Source organism: Coenobita brevimanus, chromosome 25 (genome assembly GCF_032717465.1).
Source record: "Coenobita brevimanus isolate Jiangsu-jjx chromosome 25, ASM3271746v2, whole genome shotgun sequence".
NCBI lineage: Eukaryota > Metazoa > Arthropoda > Malacostraca > Decapoda > Coenobitidae > Coenobita > Coenobita brevimanus.
Genome location: NC_136978.1, coordinates 9654715 through 9666955, shown reverse-complemented (window position 1 = coordinate 9666955; position 12241 = coordinate 9654715).

The following is a 12241-nucleotide window of genomic DNA, read 5'->3' as shown; positions in this document are numbered from 1 at the left end:
GTACCACATATCAGTGAAGCACAAAGTGAATCTTTAATACTTAAAATATTGTAATGACTTTCAGTATGCCTGATATACAGGTACAAAGACAAGACATCATGCCTATTATGGTACAATATTTAATGGTATTTCCTGTTTGAACAGTTGTACAGTACAGTACACAGGTAAAGGATTTTATAGGGAGGTAGATCCCCTTGGGGAAGAGGGTGCACTACATCAATATCCATTAGTGCATCAATTTTCACCATCCCTTTGGCCACTGTACACTGGATAATTGAGAGTTTCCTGTACTGTACCTGAACAAAAATTCAGATCTGGAGCATTTCAGAAACATTACAGATGATTGGATGTGCCACAGAAAATCATATATACAGGTTGTTTCAAAAATAGTGTTCATAAATTTCAGAATGAATAGAGTAGGAAAATATAAATATACTTTACTACTGTATGTGACATTTGGGGAATTTGTCATATTTACCGTGATATTACACATTTTATGTTTAATAGAGAGAAGGTTTAAAGAGAAGGTTGTATGAGGGTGTTGTGGTACCGACTGCGTTATATGGGGCTGAAACATGGAATATAGGTGTATCAGAGAGGAAAAGTTTGAATGTAATGGAGACGAGGTGTCTGAGGAGTATGTGTGGAGTGACGCGTATGGATCGAGTGCGAAATGATGAAGTGAGAAGGAGAACTGGAGTTGTTCGGACGATGGTTGGTAGAGTTGAGCAGAGGGTGTTGCGATGGTTTGGGCATATGGAGAGAATGGATAATGAGCGATTGGTGGAAAACATAACTAGATCTGATGTGAGAGGTGTAAGGCTGAGAGGAAGACCACGAATAGGATGGATAGACAGTGTGAAGAGAGCACTGGATGCGAGAGGAATGTCTGTTGAGCAAGGAAGAGTGGCTGTGCATGACAGAAATAAATGGAGAGAAATTGTGAATGCATAAGTGATGACGCCGCCCTGAGGGGATATTCTCCCGCATTTGGTCTGATCAGCTAGTCAGGTCAGGTGTGGGTAAGGGGATGGGTCTGTTATGATGTGGCAGGGGTAAACCAGTTCTGCTGTCGGGCCCTGCTGCTGATGTCACTGATTGCATTGCACAGTTGACCTTTATGCGGTGTGGTGCAGTGAGGATCTGTCCGTTCTCCCCTTTGGGGCAAAGATGCGAATGAATGTGTTTGAATGGATGAGTAAATGGGGAGTGTGTCGTCCTGCCTCGGCTACCTTCCTTTCCTTGGGGGAAGCAGCCTAGGTATATAGATAGATAGATAGATGTTTAATAGGAAACTCTAGGGGATGAAAATGATCAGTAGCTTACCATCACCTCAATACCTTTATTTTTTCATAATCTTGTGTACACCGATGTAATGTACACTATTAACAAAACCTACATAAATGTGAACCTGAAGCAGGAAATCATGTTTGTCTCATGGGTTTGAACGAAACTTCGTGATTTGAAGTACTGTGAGAAGGTGAGAGAAAGAAGGATGTACCGGCAGTCTAAAGTCAGCACTGGATATGGAGCCATACATGTCTGCAGAGTACACAGACATGTTACTTACATTGGGTGCAGCAGGAGGAAATGCAGCTGAAGCAGTAAGGATGTATGGTGAGTAATATCCTAACCGGAGGGAGCCATCTCGGCCTACTTTCCTCCGTATAGAACGATGACTACATGAATATGGCACACTGAATCCACATGCCATAAACAGAGGAAGGCCTCATGCTGAGCACCTGCTCGATGTAGAAGAGGATATTCTCAATGCCAATGGAGATGAACCATCTACACGTACACGTCGACTTGGTGCACGATTCGGTGTGGGTTATGCATCTGTATGGAGGACTGTAAATAGACAAGGCCTGTACCCGTATCATCACCAGCCCATCCATGCTCTGACCGACCATGATTATCCCCAGCGAGTGGATTTCTGTAGGTAGCTTCTTACTCATGCAAGGGAGAACAACGGTTTTCTTGCACATGTTTTTGTAGTGATGAGGCTGTGTTCACAAGAGGTAGCATGCCAAACCAACAGTACATACACATGGGCGGCAGAAAACCCACATGTAACAACAACAAGGGGACATAGAATGCATTGTGATCAATTATCAATGTGTGGGCCAGTATTCTTGGTGATCGTCTAATCAGACCATTTTTGCTACCACAGCGACTTACAGGCAGTGTGTACACCAGATTTCTTCAGGATGTTTTCCCCCTACTACTTGAAGATGTGCCCCTCATAACACAAACACGAATGTGGTTCCAGCATGACGGGGCTCCACTTCCTTTTGCATGAGGTACGAGGGATTTCCTTAATGCTATGTACCTTACAAGTGGATAGGCCGCGGAGGTTCCATTGCCTGGCCACCTAGATCACCCGACCTAACTCCTCTTGACTTTTATCTTTGAGGACACCTGAAGAGCAGGGTGTATGCTACACCAGTCAACACCCGTCAGGAACTGTGGCAAAGAGTTTAAGAGGCATGCAGAGAAGTAAAGAACACACCAGAGATATTTGAACGTGTATGCCAGTCACTTCTGCGCCGAGCCCAAGCCTGTATCAATGAGGGGGTGAGAAATTTCGAGTGTCTATTGTAATTCTGTAGTGTACAATACATCAGTGTACACAAATGTATAAAAATAAAGGTATTGAGGTGATGGTAAGTTACTGATCGTTTTCATCCCCTAGAGCTTCCTATTAAACATAAAATGTGTACACTCAATCCTCGTAAATCGCGTGTTCATAAATCACAGATTCGTAAATCACGGCTAGGTGGCCATCAGACTGCCAGCAACCTTAAATCACTGTTAAGTCACGAAAATCGCGGACCCAAGCACCCAAGCGGGCCTTTTCCGAGGAGAACCATAAATCGCGGCATTCAAACTGAAAATCGCTACCCAACAACCAATCACCGCGCGTCCCTGGTGGCATATGTGCATACTAATGTCGCCATGTTGTTGTTTTTCTTGTCCCACCAGTCCGCACACTATGGACCATCGCCGTGGAGTATGAGAGTTGCCTGCCTTTTTTGTGCAACTTCCCCGCACCTCCTACCTGCCATGGCCCCTCCCGACCCCCCGATGAAGCGCTCTAAGCAGTATGGCGTCAAGAAGCTGCCGCAGTTGTTGTACAGTCAACGTTTGGAGCTCATTCGTCATGTTGAGAGGGGAGAGAAGTTTTCGAAGCTGGCAAAAGAGTTTGGGAAGAACAAGTGCTGAGAGGTTCTAAGTTCTTCCCAACACCACCCCACTCCAATCACTTAAGCAATTTCGTCATAGGATTAAGGTGAGATCCCCTAACATGGCTTATTTCTATTTAATACATGCACTGAATATCCCTAAATTTGTATGTTTGTGTTTGATGGTGTCTAGATAGGTGTAGGTAGGGTGCTCTGGGGGCAGGTTGGCCAAAGTCCAGATCCAAATTAATTTTTCACATAAGAGTTATTATTCATAAATCACAGCAGTGGTCCAGACCCAAATTGCTGCGATTTACGAGGATTGAGTGTAGTATCACGGTAAATATGACAAATTTCCAAAAATGTCACATAGTAAAGTACAGTATATATTTTCCTGCTCAATTCATTCTGCAATTTACGGACACTATTTTTGAAACACCCTGTATGTTACAGTAAATTCTTATTATGTTACCTTTATAATTTTCCTTTTTGCACTTTAAGTCCATAGTACATTGTACAGAGATCTCAATTAAAGTTCCATTGCTTCCTATACAGCAAATTTTTGAATTTCCCCTAGATAACAGTTCCTGTTGTTTTGAAAAAGTTGTAGTATTCTAAAACATCCTTAGGATATAACAAGGCCATGGTACAGTACTGTAATACATAAATAACCTGACTATCAGCACATGCATCTGCATATTTTCTGGTGCCCAAGGGGTGATTGGGGTTTATTGCTCACATAATGCCACTCAGGGATGGAGGAGGCTGGTCGCTGTCATCTTAAATGTCAGGACCAACTTGCCTAGCACCAGGCTCCTACACTTCTCATGGGGTAACGTAGGATTGGATGATGAATGAATGAACGAAACTTCTTACTGATCTGCATGGTATTGTTGGAACTTATAATTGAAAGACTGAAATCTCCTCTCCAACTGCATACTCAGTTGCTTTCTGCACCACTGATGACAAATATGTATTGCAAGATAGGAACATTCTCTGTGTCTACTGTCATTTACCACTCATCACCTCTACTGCATCCTAGCTTTAAGTAAGAATATAACTGTGTATTAGAAAACTTGTATATTTTATTCTTGCTATCTTGAGACTATCTTATCCACCTTAGGGTAAAGGTTTTTAATTGGAGGGTTTTAGATACATCTTTACCTAACCCCTTCAGTAATGGAGATCCTACTTAAGTTGAATATATTTGTCTGGAGGTAGCAAGAGTAAACCAGTATCACATTATTCAACTGAAGGGACTAAAGGACAGTTGGAAAATCATGGTTCCATATGGCACTAAGACTAACCTTGCTAGACTGTCACCATTTGTCTGTTCTCAAAAAAGAAAAAAATGCTCCAACACTATAACTTTCCTTCACTCCTCATTAAACAAAGTAGACCTAGCAGTGGTATGCATGGTGAACTGGGTCAATCATGCACATATCAAATTAATTGTTTACAAGATTATTTTTGTATTTTTCTTTTATACATTACACACATTTTCATTGTGAGATACTGATAATCTTCACAAAATTCCTAAAGCCTTCAGGTTGTGGTGTTCAGATTACAATGGTCACCTCAGACTATTGCATTAAACTCTTCAGTGTAGTATCTTTCTCATTTGTTGTACCCACTGCCACATAATTTTATTCATGTATGGGGAGACTTCTTATGGTCAGGTAATTAATGGAGTTTGTTTCTAAATCCTTACTGATATTGTTTCTAATCCCTTGAATACAAGAATTATCTTTTGAGCTAAGTAAAATCATAGGGAAATTGCAAGAATATAGTAAGAAAGGGGTCATTGTGCTGAAAGAGGTAAACAGAGACCACAAGTCAAGATTTTTTATTACAATTGATATTTTAATGTGATAACCATATCATTAAACTAATTTTATCCAAATATACTGTATATATATGTTATTTGAGAGTTAGGAAAGCTTTAGTCTTTAAAAATTAACTGCTCACATTAACTACAAATAAAAAGTAATCTCATATGTTCTACTGATATTCACAAGTACCTTATATTTCTACCCAAATAAAGAAGGTTTAATATTTGTAATTTAATTCTCCCCCCCTCTCACACACACATACACACACACAACGATATAAACAAAATCTAGAGAGTACAAAGAACAGCAGCCAAGATGGTCCCTAGCCTGGCAGAGCTGTTGTACAGGGAAAGGCTGGAAAAACTAGATCTGCCTACTGTACCTTAGAAGAACGGAGAGAAAGAGGCAACATGATTGCAGTGCTCAGGTCCATGATGGGAGTAGAAAAAATTGACAGAGAAGATCTGTTTGTATGGGATGGGAAAGTAATAAGAGGACATGGAATGAAACTGAAAAAGCCAGGTTGCTTGAAGAACATCAAGAAATATAGCTTTCCATACACATTCACAGACCTGTGGAATAGCCTGGACAAAGAGACTGTCCAGTCTAAAAACTTACACGAGTTCAAAACAATCTAATTTATGGAGATGAGACTCCAGGAGCATGGCTCATTTCCTGTGTATCACGACTAGATAAGTACAACAAGGTAAAAACAAACACACACACACACTCCCTCTCTTTGTCTGTCCATCATAAGAATACTGCTTCTCTCTCTCTCTTCATCATTAGAATACTGTCTCTCTCTCTCCATCATTAGAATACTGCTTAACATAACTCAAGCATCCATCAGCCAATCCAATAGTGCCACACCAGGAGCACAGGGGTCCAGGGATATGCCACTCATTTCCAATCATTAAGGTGAAGTTAGTGACCAGCCACTCACCCCACTGTGGCATTACCTTGGCAATAAACACCAACCACCCAACAGAATTAGATCTTTATAGGCTCTATCTAGATGAGTGGCATAACCCTCAACATCACCAGGCATCCAAAAATTATACATGGGAAATGGCAAATGCACTACAACATTGCACATGACAAAAACTTACCTTTGATCTCCCTATATGCATCAGAGAATTTTTCCACAGTTGAAAGTACCCAAATGACAGGGGTACTTGGTGTACTCAGTCACAGACTTAATTTCCATGGTCAGGACACTTCCAGTATTTAATTTCAGCTAATGCCAGACAATTTTATTCAGGTAAGATTGAGTCCTAAAAGTGTTATCTTCCTGATGTATGATGAATACAGCAAGGTCATTTATCTATCTGAGACTTGCAATAGTTCATAAGACTTTGGTTAGGTACTGCTAGCTTCAGATGAACTTCCAACAAAACAGCAAGTCCTTGCTGTAAGTTGCCTTTTGGACAAAATCATTTGCTTTAAGTTCACAGTAAATTCCAGTAAAATTATGTGTTCAAGTTTCATCACTACCTATGAGGTCAATCTGCCAGTTCCTCCAATTTCCAGCACCAACCATAAGTAAGAAGTTGTCATACTAGGTAACATTCCTAGCTTACACTGAGTACTGTCTATAGGTGCACATGCTGCATGAGATTATCTGACATCACAGGCAAAAGCTATTGCAAATTGCCCAAAGATACCACCCCACACTAAGAAACCTACTTTCATGTGGATGTGCTACTGTGCATACAGCCTATAGCTTGAGATGTTTCCTAACCTGTACTGTCATCAAAGACATACAGTATTTTAACTGTAACAGATTAACAAACTTGAGACTTCATGAACTATACTGATCATTTAGGATATCGCTTCTCTTCCTCCTGCATGATACTACTTGGAGCTCGTGTGCAACCACACTCAACTGAAACGGTCTTCCTTAGTCGATCTTTCCTCATGTTTACAATCTTCAGTCCTGGAAATGTGATCCTGTACTGTACTGTGCTAGAATTGAGATAATGTGTTCATGGCTTTTCTTTCACTGTTATTAACCTTATGTAAAAGTAAAAACCAAGAATTAAAAAAAAATCTACAGGTATTGTACCTACATATTATGGTCTATAAACACAATGTACAGCACCCTCGCATCCAAGACGGTAATATTGTTGCCTGAGGGTCCCGTCTAGGACGAAAAATGTCTTGGACCAACACAAGACCTTATGGAAAAATTAATAGTCACAAAATCTTCAAAAAGTGCCCCTAAAAACATCAACCTTGACCTCTTTTGGGACCAAAACAAATTTCCTCACCTTGAAAATGTGTGTTTCTGAGCTTACCGCCAGTTTAGTAGCTCAATTATCTCCAGCTTAGTATCCTGAGGTAGATGGTGGTGCTTCAAGAGGTTAGCAGACGATTTCCTAGGCATTGTTACGTAAGGAGAGGCCATAACCTAGCAGCAAACGCTGAGTGCAACACACGGTAAGTGTATCCATGACGCTCTGGTGAGAGACAAAAACAAGCCCTGCTTGCTCATTACATGACCAGATGCCACTATTTTACTGGACAACATCTCAACCATGTCATTCTCCCAGGCGCGGGAACAGTGTTGGACCGGGTGACACTGTCATAGTTGTATTCTCTTCAGATTTGGGCAGTTATGAACCACTGGTTCCGTATTGGATGTATGCAACAGTATTACAGCAGTATTTTGGATTATTATTTATGGTCTCCATCTTGGACCCAAAACGTCTTGGACAAACCCATCTTGGCCACGAGGGCACTGTATGTTTCTCACAAAGCTCTTCAATACCGATGACTCAACACTCGAAGGCTGTCAAGACTCTGAACCTTAGCTTAGCAATATTTTGAGTGTCATCCCTTTCAGCATACTATTATATGCTTTATTCTGGCAGTCACTACATTAAATAATTCAGTTTGGTAGGTGCTTCTCATACTCAAGGGGTTAACATACAATATAAGACCAGATATGGGCAGCTCGTGTGTAGAGGAACCAGAATGTTGACAATTGTTATGCAATCCAATGTGATACTTTTTTTTTTTTTAAAATACAGAAGTTATCTGTTGTCAAAACTAACAATACTTTACCCATGGAATCAGTCGCTTCCTTCTTTCTTTCCTTCATTCTTTCCTCGTCCTTTTGCCTACGGGTCACTTTACCCTCCCTCTTCTGTCTTTCTTTCCTTCATTCTTTCCTCTTCCTTCTGCCTGTGGGTGACTACACTGAGTGACAAGCGAGATGGTGTCCTGTACACCAGGAAACCATATACTACAGTGGGTGGTAACCATATAACAAAATTTTGGCGCCTGGTGGTTTAGTGGGTAATTACAGCACTCCAATCGGATTGAGCTGGTGAAGGTTTATATCCAAGGGGTGGCTGGGGTTTATTGCTCATGTAATGCCACTCAGCAATGAGCGAGGCTGGTCATTCTCATCTTGAATGTCAGGACCAACTTGCCTAGCCCCGGGCTCCTACGGTCCTCGTGGGGCAACATAGGATTGGATGATGATGGAATCAGTCGCTTCCCTATAACAAGGATTTACATATACAGTACTGTATTTACTTACAGAAATATGTTTGTACTGACAGCTCTTCTGGATAATCATCAATGCATGAGTAAGTAAAAATATTGTATATAAGAAACAACTTAGCTGCACACAACAAAACTGAGTAAGCAAAAGTACCATACATTCTCAATCAGTAATGTATTGAAAAAACTTTGTGATCTAGTGATTTGAATGCACTATACCTCATACCAATTAATCTGGCCAGGCATGTATGGCAACACTGTTCCTGCTGAGATTCTGATTGGCTGGAGGTGTTTGTTCGATTTCGTTGTTGCTTAAACCGATACTCTCTTTATTATCAGATGTGATACTGAGTTTGTCGACAGAACAATCGTCAAAAGCAATAAGAAATCCGTTATATACTTAACAACTTGGAAATTTTCGTAGGAAGATAGATATATGAGTCAACAAAGTATTATAATAGTCCAAGTCAAGGTCAGCATTCGAACAATTCCTTTCAATCTCCGACACTCCGTAATATAACAGAAAATTAAGGAAACCAGCTTAATCTAAGTGTTGGTGTAACATTTAAATTTTAAGATCAGTCCGTACTGTGAAAAAAGAGGAGATAATTATAATGAAATAGTTTTCCTTTAGCCTACTTTGATTTTCGCAATTTTTTCAAACCTCCCTCCCCACAGAACTCATGTTTTCATTAGAATTTATAATTATTCAGAGTTGTGGCACGATTTAAGGGTGCGGACCGATCTTAAAATTTAAATGTGTTACACCAACGCTTAGATTAAGCAGGTTTCTTTAATTTTCTGTTAAACTGTGGAGTGTTGGAAATTTAAAGGAATTGTTCGAATGCTGACCTTGACTTGGACTATTATAATACTTTGTTGACTCATATTTCTATCTTCCTACGAAGATTTCAATGTTGTTAAGTATATAACGGATTTCTTATTGGTTTTGACGATTGTACTGTCGACAAACTCAGTATCACATCTGATAATAAAGAGAGTATCGGTTTAAACAACAACTAAATCGAACAAACACCTCCAGCCAATCAGAATCTCAGCAGGAACAGTGTTGCCATACATGCCTGGCCAGATTAATTGGTATGAGGTATAGTCAGAGTAATGGTCTTGCCATGTACAAAGGTTCAATACCCAAGATATGACTGTAGGTTTCTGATCATGTGATGCCACCAAGAAGAAATTGCCATCCTCTACTCTTAAATGTACTCTCCCACCAGATGCCTCTACAACTCATGGGGCAAGGCAAAACATAAGACTGGCAGTTAAAGTTTTTATAAGCACTGTTAAGGGAACTGTGACGAGTGTACCACACTGTAAAATAGTATGTCAATCCTATAATACTTACTTTAGCCATAGGAGTGTGACACTAGGTCAGAGCTTGTACAGGTAGGACACCAACCTATCTACCCGGTAACATTTTACAGAAACCTCCAGTAACCTCTGGATATTGAAACATTATGTATAGGGCACTATCAACATTCCAACTCATATACCCTATCACAAAACCATCAGGAATATGGGAATGGAATCTATTATCACTCTTATTTATTTATTTGGTAAACCTATAATAAAGTCAAAGCTGCACTTTTCATTTTATCAGTTCTCTAGTCTTCTGCTATCTAAAATGCCTGTATTTGCTTTGGTACTCTTGCTCTTGATTTTTTTTTTTTTTTTTTTTAGTTTACATGGTTTCATACCTTTCTACTCTTAAAGGTAGTTTTTTATTCAGACTAATGCCCTCCTCAAGCAGTCTAAGTGTGGTTTTGCACAAGCAATTAAACTGATCATCAGTTAAAATATGCGCATATACATATTATCTGCAAGTGCTAATGTCCTACTACACAGTAGTTATTTTATTTTATCTGAAGACAATACCAAGTAATGTTTACTGAACAGTATAGTACTGTACAAATTTCACAGAAAAAAGCAATACACACTGTGGTAATAATGTTAACTACTCTTTATTGTATACAGAACTGATGGAATGACAGTCAAATAATGCAAATGGCATTACTGAGGGTTTACATTACCAGTCAATATATAAGAATCCCACACATCTGTCTACTGATGTGATAAACTCTGGTCAAAATACTGGATGTGCTGGATGATGGTAAATGATATTTAATACCCATTTTATTGTAGTTTTTAATCTTACACTTACTTGTACTCTAATTAATATATATCTATAAGTTAAAACATCTACCTATCTATCACACACATAGTTCATACGGTAACATGCAGAATATCTACAAATAAATTACTGGAATAAAAATCAATAATCTTAGTAATGTATAAAAATATAGAAAGTATAATGTTTAATATGCAATGAATGCCAAATAATATTCTGACATCACAGTTACTGTCTCTACAACCTAAGCCTACAGTAAAAAATCAAATTCAAATGAACTGGTTGAATGTATGTGCACCAAACTGCATGACCTTGGGCAAATTTTGAGTAATAAATGCTTCATCATCATAAGCCTAATTCTCAGCCATTACAGAGTTACTGACTTTATGGATGAAATTATAAAGGCCATTTTTGCCCACAGGGTTACAAATAACTAGCTCCACCGGAACTGAAAACTGGACCCATGCTGTTAATAGACAGCATTTACTGTATCACAACAAATTAACCCATGAATAACTTTCTGAAGTTTGGCACACGATTCCCGGGATGCTCTGCATAGTAAGTCTTCATTATCTTGTCTTTTCATATGTCCTTTTTGGCAACAGTGTCTACTGTAAATTACAACTTGATCTGCTATTAAATTTCCACTGCTACCATACCACCTGGCCTATTCCTCCCAAATACAGCTGTAATATGCTGCTCTGTCATATAACAAAGACTTACTGTATATTTTACAAATGATAATGCTACAATGAACAATATACAATTAAATCCAGCACCAAAATGGCAAACTTACCTATTCCAGTGTGCAGCAGTGATCTTAATCCTACAGCACGAGAATTCCCTTTTTGTTCTGTTACCACCTGACAACCCATAGTTTTGGGGACACTTTTTGCCACGAAGGAATTTGATAGAGTGTTTCTAGCTCCTACACTGCGAGATGCTTCCTGAAGGTAAAAATAATTTGAAGACAACATGAATAAAACGCTAATTCAGGTACTTCTTTGTAAATGGACGGCACAACAGTAATAACTTCATGGACGGTTTGATGCTTTTCCTTGTTGCTTGTATCCTTAACTAAGATACTTCGATGTTGCAATGGGAAAACCTCCAGCTAAATGGAAGAGAGCTAAACATAGTAAATAAGAGAACAGAATGGAAGAACACAGGCTGAAAGAGCAAAACAGATGCGTAAGGACAGAGCAGCCTGGAGATTCTTCTGTCCTCGTCCTCCTCAGTGGGAGAGTTCCATGAGGGGGCAAGACATATGTGAGACATACAGACAGATAGATATATAAACAGAGAAGCAGATAGGTAGGTAGACATAGATAGGAAGGTAGACAGACAGATAAATAAATAAAATTAAATAAACAAATAAGTACAATATATGACATATAGACAGACAGACAGCTGGATATTGAGGTCATAAGCAGATAGATAGGACAACAGGTAGGCAGACAGATAAACAGGTAAATAGGTAGGTACACAGACATAGATAAATAAAAAAAAATTAAATAAATAATTAGGTACAGATGTATAGATCGGTGACACAATATTATATTCCAGTT